The sequence below is a fragment of the Nicotiana tabacum genome, chromosome 13 (assembly GCF_000715075.1).
Source record: "Nicotiana tabacum cultivar K326 chromosome 13, ASM71507v2, whole genome shotgun sequence".
In the NCBI taxonomy this organism is placed as follows: domain Eukaryota; kingdom Viridiplantae; phylum Streptophyta; class Magnoliopsida; order Solanales; family Solanaceae; genus Nicotiana; species Nicotiana tabacum.
The window spans coordinates 95,613,350-95,624,779 of record NC_134092.1 but is presented as its reverse complement, the minus strand read 5'-3'; positions in this window follow the sequence as shown (position 1 = coordinate 95,624,779).

Sequence of the window (11,430 nt, the reverse complement as noted above, 5' to 3'; positions counted from 1 at the left end):
TTATCATACCGATCCGCAAGGCTCTACTAGACACTTGCTCATGACTTGTAGAACCTATGAACCTAGAGCTCTGATACCACCTTGTCACAACCCAAAATTCAACTAGTCATGATGGCACCTAACCCAACCCGCTAGGTAAGCCAACTTTCAATTATCCAATTCCAATAATAGTTATCAAAGCAATTTAAGTAAATAAAGATCTTAATCTTATACAATCCCAAGAACTGGTAGTACAAATCATGAGCTTCTAAGAATAGAGTATACAAAGTAGAAATGAAATAAATACATAGTCTGTTTGAATAATACATAAACAGAGCTTTTATAAATCTAAGGCTACCCTGAACAAGAGGCAGCTACAACAGGAACACAGGTACAACTTCAAATCCCGCAACTATCGAGCACAGTAACAACAGCAGCCAACATCTGCACACAATGTGCAGAAGTGTAGTATCAGTACAACCGATCCCATGTACTGAGTAAGTAACAAACCTAGCTGTATGTTGAAAGTAGTGACGAGCTTCCACCAAGTTCGGGTCCAAAACCAATAGTCCACAACAATCCATAACAACATAAAGCAAATAATACCAGAAGTAACTCAGGGATAAAATACTCAGCCAAATCATGATTTCAAAAATAGTAGTTCTTTCTTTTAAATACATCAGTGAAAACCCACATCGTTTGCCGAAGTTGCCAATAATATGAATAGTTTGAAAACAATCAATTTTTCCAATAATCTTTTCAATAATAAATAAGATGTTTCATTTTCCTTCCGGATAACCCGTATAAAATAAATGCATCACTATGCCCATCTGTCAAAATGTGTGAGAAATCATGAATGATGTGATGTTGTACATCATGAGGAAAAATATATCTCTATGCATGTATGTCATGTGTGCATGCCAATGCGATGCAGCTCAGTGATAAAATCATAAACAGCCCCTCGGGCAAACCTCACAGTCACTCGTGCCACTCGGGCATACCTCATAATCACTCTTGCCACTCGGGCATACCTCACAATCACTCTTGCCATTCAGGCATACCTCACAATCACTCTTGCCACTCGAGCATACCTCATAATCAGTCATGCCTCCCAGTCACTTAGCACTCGGTACTCGGCACTCGCACTCAATAGGTACCTGCGCTCACTGGGGGTGTGTACAGACTCCGAAGGGGCTCCTTCAACCAAAGCACTATAATCTGCACGGACAACTCACGTGCTATAATAATAAAGTATGCTGCATGCGGGCAGCCCCGATCCACACTCATCCTCAAAATCAGGCCCTCGGCCGATATCAAACATAAATATGCTGCAGGCGGATCCCATAAATATGCAATATGTTGCGGCATGCAGCCCAATCCCATAAATATCCTCACAAATCAGGCCATCGGCCTCACTCAATCATCAATCTCTCCAATCTCTCGGGCTCACAATGTCATGAAAAATAGCCCAAAAATGATGATATGATGTGCAATGAAATGAATATGACTGAGTATAAATTTTTTAATTTAAAACAAATAATTCACAGCAATATGACCTATGGGGGTCCCAATAATACCGGCACATAGCCTCAACATGATTTTCAATATCCTTTTTAGCTCAATTTCTATAACTCATAAAACTGCATGAAAAATGCCAAGATTATTTAACTACAAATTCCACATAAATAATTATGTCACAATTTCTATAGTGCACGCCCACACGCCCATCACCTAGCATGTACGTCACCTCCCAACAATTCACAAAATACATATATTCAGGGTTCATACCCTCAACTCCAAGATTAGAAGAGTTACTTACCTCGAACAGGCCAAATCCAATGTCGAGCAAGCTAAGCAATGCTCCAGAAATTCCATTCTGTGCGTATCAACTTCCAAACGGCTCGAATCTAGTCACAATAATTTGACTCAGTCCATACAATTTATAAGAATTAATTCCATATCAAAACACTAATATTTTTCATAAAATTCGAAATTACGCCCCAAAAATCACCCGTGGAGCACACATCTCGAAATCCTATGAAACTCACAAAATACGACAACCCATCTAATTACAAGTTCAACCATACTAATTTCACTCATATTCGACACCAAATCGGAATTCAAACTTGAAAAATTCGTTTTGTGATATTATAGAAATTTCCTTCTATTTCTCTTGAAGATTCAATAACCTTACACCAAAAATGAAAATTAATTCATGGAATATAATCACAAGGGAGTTAAGAACACTTACCCAAAGTTGCGTGGAACATTTCCTATCCAAAATCGCCCAACTCAAGCTCCAAAATCCGAAAATGGGTGAAAATGTTGAACCCTCGAATTTAAGGTTCTGCCCCAGCGATTTCCGCATCTGCGGACAAGATTTGCGCACCTGCGCATTCGCTTGTGCGAGCAAAACGTTGCATTTGCGGACTCCACTCGCCTGCCCAGTTTCCGCTTCTGCGCATCCGTCCGCATCTGCGCTCACGCAGGTGCAGAATTTTCCCTCGCACCTGCGACCAATGCCTCATAGCCCTCTGCCCGCATCTGCGCTCTTTCACGCGCAGGTGCGATTGCGCACCTACGAAGCATCTTCTACACATGCGCACCTCGCTTCAGCGCACCCCTGCTCGCACTTGCGAGCTCGCACCTGCGACCACTTTTCCGCAGGTGCGATTTTACCAAAAGGCTTCAGTTCCAACAGTCTTCCAAATTCAAAAATCAATCTGTTAACCATCCGAAACTCACCCGAGGCCCTCGGGTCCCCGTCCGAACATACCAACAAGTTCCATAACATAACACGGACCTATTCGAGTCCTCAAATCATACCTAACAACCTCAAAAATATGAACTACACACGGATTCAAGCCTAATAAATTTTTAAATTTCCAAATTCTATAAACGACGTCGAAACCTATCAAATCACGTCCGATTGACCTCAAATTTTGCACACAAGTCACATTTCATATTATATACCTATTAAAATTTCCGGAATCGGATTCTGAACCCGATATCAAAAAGTCAAACCCCCGGTCAAACTTCCCAAAAATTCAACTTTCGGCAATTCAAGCCAAATTCCACTACGGACCTCCAAATAATTTTTCGGACACGCTTCTAAGTCCAAAATTACCATACGGAGCTATTGGAATCATCAAAATTCAAATCCGAGGTCGTTTAAACATAAGTCCGCATCTGGTTACTATTTTAACTTAAGCTTTAAACCTTAGAACTAAGTGTTCCAATTCATTTCAAAACCTCACTGGACCCGAATCTATTACCCCGATAATTCACACAATAACTGTAAAGTACAATTTGAGTAGTAAATAGGGAAACATGGTTGTAATACTCAAAACTAATGGCCGGGTCGATACAGGGAATAACTATAAATCGGGCATACTAGCCACGATCACGGTCATCCTCGGGGGAACACTCTTACTTCTTGCCATAAGAGAGAAAACACCCTCGCGAAAGGGCTTCGAGGAGTACAGGTGGAATGAGTGACAAAAAGTAAAAGGAGCGGAAACCAAACTTGACGAATAACGAAGGCAAGCTACTGCCCTACACACCATCGGACCTATTTGGCTAAGGCATAAATTGAAGTAACGGTAAAATTCAATGATATTACGGGGTTAAAAGGGGGGATAAACCCTAAAGTAAAAGGGTAGGTATAAACAAAAGAATAACCTTCATGATAAGAGGTAATTCTATCATCAACACTAGGGGTCATCACTGGAAAATTTGGTTTCCAATTGCATTCACGACAGACCAAGGAAAGGAGGCCAAGAGTGATCAAACTAGGGTAATGATCAGTAGGGTTAAGTGATGCTATGGAAGAAACTTGTTTTCTCATAGCTTCACAGTCTGATATGAAAGAAAATTCTCGAGGCACAACCTCAGATACAATGGGTTCTCACATAGGTTCATTGTGATCTCTCCCTCTAGAGGAAGATCTAGGGGTTATGGAAGTTCTAACTCTAGAGAAGGAAGGTTTGGCAGTATCCCTCTGAGAAGGGGTAGAGCTATGGGTAGATAAAGATCCTAAGTTACAAAGTTTGTCACCTCTTCTTCTTGTAGTTGGGGCAGAAGAGGGAAGAAGTTCATCAACAATCACTACCTTACGGGGGTCCGATGATGAAGAAGGGTTTGAAAAATGAGAAGACATCTTTAATGGTGAAAACACAGAGAAAGAAGGAGAATAATAAGAAGAAGTTAGAATATGGATGCTAGAGAGTAGAAGATATTTTAAAAGTCCTCAATGGTATGGTATTTATAGGAAAAATAAAAACCATCATTCAGAAACTGACATTATGAACTATTATCATGGAACCGTCATTTCGCAACTGATGCAGCCGTAGAAAACCCTAAAAAGGCGCTGAGAATTGCAGAACCAATCGCAACGAGACACGTGTCCTGATATTAAATAGACAAGATGTACGTCTCGTCGTTTCTGAAGAAAGAATTATGATGGTTGGGAAGAGGCGGCAAGACATTCCCGCCATAAATGAACTTGCCACTTACTGAATATTCAGAAAGTGAGGGGACTATATATATTAGTGAAAAAAGGCATGACATGTGGACCAACAACGAGGTGACAAATGGCACTTATAATTGGGTCAATAAAGAAAGACAGAAAGGCACGGATAAAATACCCACTGTGTTTTATTAGAGAAGGTACCAGATTTAACAGGTGAAAAAGAGGAAATAGGCACGAGATGTATGAAGACCATAAAAGGAAAATATTCATGAATCGGTTGTAAATATAAAAGGGGGATCAACATTAGCTTTGATTATGTGTGATCATCTATTGTTACCATAACCATTATAAGTAAATTTGGTAACGGGTAATCAAGGCAATTAATTAATGCCATTAACGAGTCAGAATTAAGTAGGAAAATCGTTACAATTGTGTATCCTTATATAAGGACTCATACATCATTTTGTACGATCATCTGAATATCTCTAAAGATATGCAATCAATCTTTTATTTTATTAAGATATACAATTAATCTTTTATTTTATTTGATTCAAGGTTCCAATCTGCAATTTTTGAGGAGATTAGCAATCTAACAAATAAGTTTTTTTTTTCCTTTACTTATTATTTCAATTATTTACTTTATTTCTATATTATCAAGAAAGTGAAGTAATTTTGGTTATCACTAATCCGGTTTTCCTTAATATTAGCTTTGAATGTAAAAATTATTTTTGGGTTAAACACATACATTCTTATCCACATCATGTGTTTAACTAGGTGACAAACGTATATATTGTTTATTTGCAATTTCTCTTCATCTTCTTGTTATTTAGAGACAAATGTATATATAAAATACAAATGCATTCATTAAATCAGTAGGAATACTCTGTGTGGGTAAGTTGTTAAATACAAACACTTCTATACAAAAAGGGTACATACGTACAACATTAAGCTGAATTTTTATCAGTAGACCACTTCTTTCTGCCTTTGCCAGTATTATTACTGCTATTAACTCTACGATTCCCCTGATTGTTGTTGTTATTTGCCCCACAAACAATGGTGAACTCGAAACAATATGCATTTCCAAAGCAAGAATACAGTCCACCGTGGGTGTTCCGCCGTGGGTGTCCGCCGCTTCCCCTTTGACATTTTTCCGGTGCCGCCGCCTCCTTCTTCCTTGCCTCCGTACTTAACGCCAACCCTTTAGCGTACGCTTCCTCCGCCGTCAACTCCTCCAATATTGAGCTCTCTCCGTCATCCCCTTCCCCGGAATATTCTTTACTCAATTCTTTGGACGGCACCCGCGGTGGCGGCAAAGGTTGCAGTTTCTTTGCTATCTCCGCCGCCACAATGGAAGCCGACGGCCCAATGTCGGAGCACAGCTCCGACCCGTTTACTACCGACCCGTTCGCCATTGACCCATTACAAATTGAGCCCGCCTGGTTAGGAAATTCTCCGTTGTTGACGTCAGAATAGCCTAAACTCTGCGATTGCCACAGCTGGATTTTATTGTTAATTTGCAATTTCTCTTCATCTTCTGGAAAGTTCTCGTTGATCATTTGATCTTGAGCATTAATATCATTAATTTTCCTGTCTAAAATATCTCTATGATCCAAGGACAAAGGAGTAATTTCGTCAAAAAGCGGCATGCTCCGTTTGGACTTGTCAATTAGCGCAACACCCAAATTGAGTATTCCTTGCGGGTTACCCGAAGGCCGACGGATTTGAAGAGCGACAAATTTCTTGCTTCTATCATAAGGGTTAATGAGATTATTGAGAAGAACTTTAACAGTGCCTACAAGAATATCACGAAACCAAGAAACAGTATAAATTTCCACGTGTACGGCGGAGGACTCGGAGTTGAGAAACTCATCGTCTACACGGAAAGAGAACTTGTCATTCCAGGTGGGGTTGCTGTGGCCTTGATTGTCGACCCGGGTTGTGCGTTTGCGGTTCGGGTTGACCCATGTGAGGGCGTAGGTGCGGAGGGATTTGCAGACGGGGGATAAGTCTTGAGCAGAGATGAGGGTAATTTCGAGAATGTGGTTGGTGTTGTTTGAAGCTGAAGGGGGGTGGGGGTGAGGGGAAAGAGGGTGGGGGAAGAGGGAGGAGGAGTGATCGGCGGTGATGGTGGAGGAAGGTGGCGGTGTTTGGATGTTGGATTCCATGATTTTGATTATTCTACGGTGCCGCCGTCGTCCGTGGCGGAGACGACCAGCTTGTAGTAAGAATTGGCATCAAGAGAGGGAGGGTGGTGGTGGGATGGGGAGAAAGAGAATGATCAATGATTTTTTGTGATTTGTTAAGTGTGCATGGCAACGAGGAGTTTGAGGGATTATTTATGGTTTTGTTTCTTTTGGACCATTACTTTTCTCGAATGATGTTGGTTTAAGATTGTTCTTTCTTCTCCGCCGCTCAAGTTTAATTATACATTTTTTTTAACTATGTGGTATCTTGAATTTACTGGTTTAATTATTCACTTTTGCACCGTGTAATCTTCTTCATTCCTCGAGTTCTATATGAGACTTTTGGTCAAGATAGAGACCGTATTCATCCTATCAAACATTTTGATGACTAATTTAATTGTACTTGTATTGCGTGATTGAACTACTCATGAAAACAAGTAGTTTGGAGAAAAATTTACGTTATATAAATCCAAAGTAAAACAAAATTTTAGTCTATCAAAGTTTTTTATAAAGTAACATTTTATTAGTCACCAAAGCTAATATTTACAAAGCGTAGCTGCATCAACACAGTTATTTATCTCTAAACATTTCCTATTCCAACAGTAAACTAAAATATAAATACAAGAAGCACACCTCCTACGAAGAGTTTCTTCCCGTACCTATAGTAATACCAGATAAAAGTTATTGTAGCAGATTATATCTTTATTTTCTAAGTTATCATAGCAAAGTTGCAATGAGTAGCTATTTATTGTTGTAATATCACATAGCAATTTTAACTTCACCGTCACTTGACTTTTCACCTCAACATGCTTGGAATTTACTTACGTCTCAAATCTGAATGAATGATATGAACTGGAAAGACCTCTGTTGGACTGGGAAGTATAGCAAGAAAGTATGAAATGCTCATTTGCTAGTTAAGTAGATCCTTTGTAAAGTGTATTTCGTCCTTGGCAGTACGGAAAGTCTGTACCTATAAGGAAGTCTCGGGGCTCTCAAGTACACGATTGTTTAGGTTCGTGCTAAAAACGCTTTCTTTAATGCCATCTTATATCTGAACCCCCTTTTCATATTTCCGAAAAGGTATGCAAGCAAGTCATATGTGCTAATAAGTTTCTACCTTTTTTTATAGGTAAGACATGGGATCAAGGGCTATCGACCAGACAGTGCTCCGTTAGTCCATTTAGTGGATCCTCTCCAAAAACAAAATCATACTATGTACTCATTATTCTAAGAATTATAATTTCATCTTTCCTCGAATTGAAAATAAATTACAGGTAGTGGCTAAAATTTTTATTTTTTAAAAGTCTATAAGATAATACAGCTATGAACTTACTCAGATATGAATGGAAACATAAACTAATGGCCTTCGGCAAATAACTTGTGTTGCTGGTCGACTAAATACTATTTTCTCATCTTGCTTTTACTTTTTAATTCGCCAGCTTTCACTAATGATATTCCAATTTTCGACGCATAGCTTGAATCTATGAAAATTTCAAGCTAGAGGTTATTTTTTACTAGCTACACAAGTACACATGGTTAATGTATAGATCCGGATCAAATAAATATTTACAAATAGGATATGAGTTTGTGTACTTTTTTTTTTTTACATCAATATATATATATATATATATATATATATATATATATATATATATATATATATATATATATATATATATATATATATATATAGTTCGTCCTAAACACATAGTGAATCGTTTCTGGAGTGTTTCGTTTTGTAATTGAAGCGCTTAGTAAGATTTCCTGCATAAAGCCGGTGGAGAAACAATTTTTCTAGGATATCAATATTATAAGAGTGTACTATATGCGTTAATTCCCCTCTTGCCGTTTTTCCAGCTTTTGTTCTTTAAACAAGAAAAAATGCATAGGTAGTCCGATTTCTACTGAAAATTACATGTATATTTAGGAGAAATTACTTTACACTCTTCTCTTTCCTTTTAAGAAATGTGGCAAGAAAAGCGCGCTACGAAGTTTTCATTGTTATCTAAATAGTTTAATTTAATTAGTTAATTAACTGCATAAATGAGCAGAAGGAAAACACAAATTGAAGGTAGGTGTCCAGTGAAACACAGGAAAGGATTTGCCTTCGGTCAACCAAGTCATAATAAATAAAGAAATATATTCTTGATAAATGCACTAAAGAGTACTTCGAGTGGTATTATTGTGGGTGTACTGTATTACTCTAGAGGACTATGGGCTCATAATCGAGTACTAAATGTATTTGTATCTGATATATAGTAGTAGTACTAATATTGTTTTAGCTCTTCTCAGCAATTAGTATTTCCTTTTCCTTTTTTACGTTTTAATTTTGATGAGCCACATTTGTAGTCAATACACAATACAGCCGCAGTCACTTCAAATTCAAAGGTAGGTGGCCCAAAACCTAAAGTAAATTCGAGAAGAGGGTGGTTCAAGGAATAATTATAGCAACACAACCGCTCATTATGTACTATACAGCTATATGACTTTGTGGTTCTCTTTGTACACGAGGAAAAGGATGCACACACTTAGCGAGCCAAGAAATAGAAAGGATTATACAAGCATCTATATTTATATATTATTAAAAGGAGAAGAAAAAGTCATCTCCTTAAGCTAAGTGGTAGACTAGAAAAAAATCACGTGGCATAAGTAGTTAATAATTAGTTATTGGTTATTATTTTTGAATTTAAATATCTATAAAATAATAAAATAAAATATTTTATAATAAAAAACAAAAATTAAAAAAAATGTCCATTCAAATTGGAGAGTAATTTCAAATTGGAGTTTTTAAATTATTTTAAAATAAAAAATAAAATACTAAAATTACAAAAATAAATACTACAAAAAATAAAACATTGTCAATTTATAATGTCTTTGTTATTTTAATAATTTTTGTCTTACATTAAAAAAGGTTTATTTATTCAGAAATATTATTGAGAATAATACAATAAAATAAAAAAAATATCTATCCTCTATTATATTATAAAAATAAAGTAGCATACAAAAATGTAAATAAAGTAATATGCTGATAAAAAATTCTATTAAGAATGCAATAATACTATATATTGAATAAAATTTAAAAAACAATACATAGCAAAAAAGTTATTTGATGCCTATATAAGTCTCATTAATTTAATAGAGATATAGATTTTATTCATTAAAATTCAGATAATATTATTGAGAACAGTAGGATAAAATTTAAAATAAAAATATTTCAAGATCAGTAATAAAATATATATCTTTTATTATATTATAAAAAATAAAGTAGTAGACAAAAATATCAAACAAAGTAATATGCTAATAAAAGTTTCTATTAACAATGCAATAATACTAAATATCAGATAATATAATAAAAATAATACAGAACAAAAAATTAGTCAATGACTATACAAGTCTCTTTAATTTAATAGAAATTATATTCATTAAAATTCAGAAATTATTATTGAGAACAATAGGATAAAGTTTAAAATAAAAAATATTTAAAGAGTAATAAAATATAGTTTTTCTATTATATTACGAAAAGAAAGTAGTAGACAAAAATATCAAACAAAGTAATTTGCTAATAAAAATTTCTATTAACAATGTAAAAATACTAAATATTTGATAAGTATAAAAAAAATATAGAACAAAAATATTATAATGACTATACAAGTCTCTTTAATTTAATAGAGATTTTATTCAATAAAATTCAGACAATATTATTGAGAACATTAGAATAAAATTTAAAAAAAATCTTTCAAGAGTAATAAAATATATATCTTCTATTATATTAGAAAAAAAGTAGTAGACAAAAATATTAAACAAAGTAATATGCTAATAAAATTTTTTATTAACAATGCAATTATATTAAATATTGGATAATATAATAAAGAAAAATACATAACAAAAAAGTTATTCGATGACTATATAAGTCCCTTTAATTTAATAGAGATTTTATTCACTAAAATTCAGATAATATTATTGACAACAACAAAATAAAATTTAAAACAAAAAATATTTCAAAATTAATAAAATATATATCTTCTCTTATATTGCAAAAAGAAAGCGAGTAGACAAAAATATTAAACAAAGTAATATGCTAATAAAAATTTCTATTAACAATGTAAAAATACTAAACATTGGATAATAGAATAAAAAAAAATATAAAATAAAAAAGTTATTCAATGACTATATAATTCCCTTTAATTTAATAGAGCTTTTATTATTGGATATATCATATTGACAAATAAGTTTGCAATTGAAATTTATTAAAGCAATACGATCTAATATGTTCAAACAAGCCCTATCACAATTTAATTTAATTAATTTCTATTATTATTACATGGTGGAAATGAGAAACCCAGGGAAGCAAGACGAATCATTATCAACTTCTTTTCCTCAAAAGAAACTAATACGCCATCCGTTTTAACTTATGTGACGTAATTTAATTCGCAATGAAGTTTAAGAAGAAAAAAAGGAATACTTTTGAAACTTGGGATCTTAAATATATCATCATATTTGTATTACTATAAAGCATTTGAAACTTAAGATCTTAAATATTTCATAATATTTATTTATTTATAATTAAGAGTTTTTCATTAAGGGTAAAATATATAAAATAGAAAATTTGATCAAAATAAATTCTTTTCAAATACATCCATATATATATATATATATATATATATATATATATATATATATATTTTTTAATGGACTAATAAAAAAAAGTGTATTGCATAAGTTGAAAAGGAAAGAGTAATAGTTACTCCCTTCGCACCAATTTAAATATGTTAGATTAGACGTTAAAAACTATTGAAA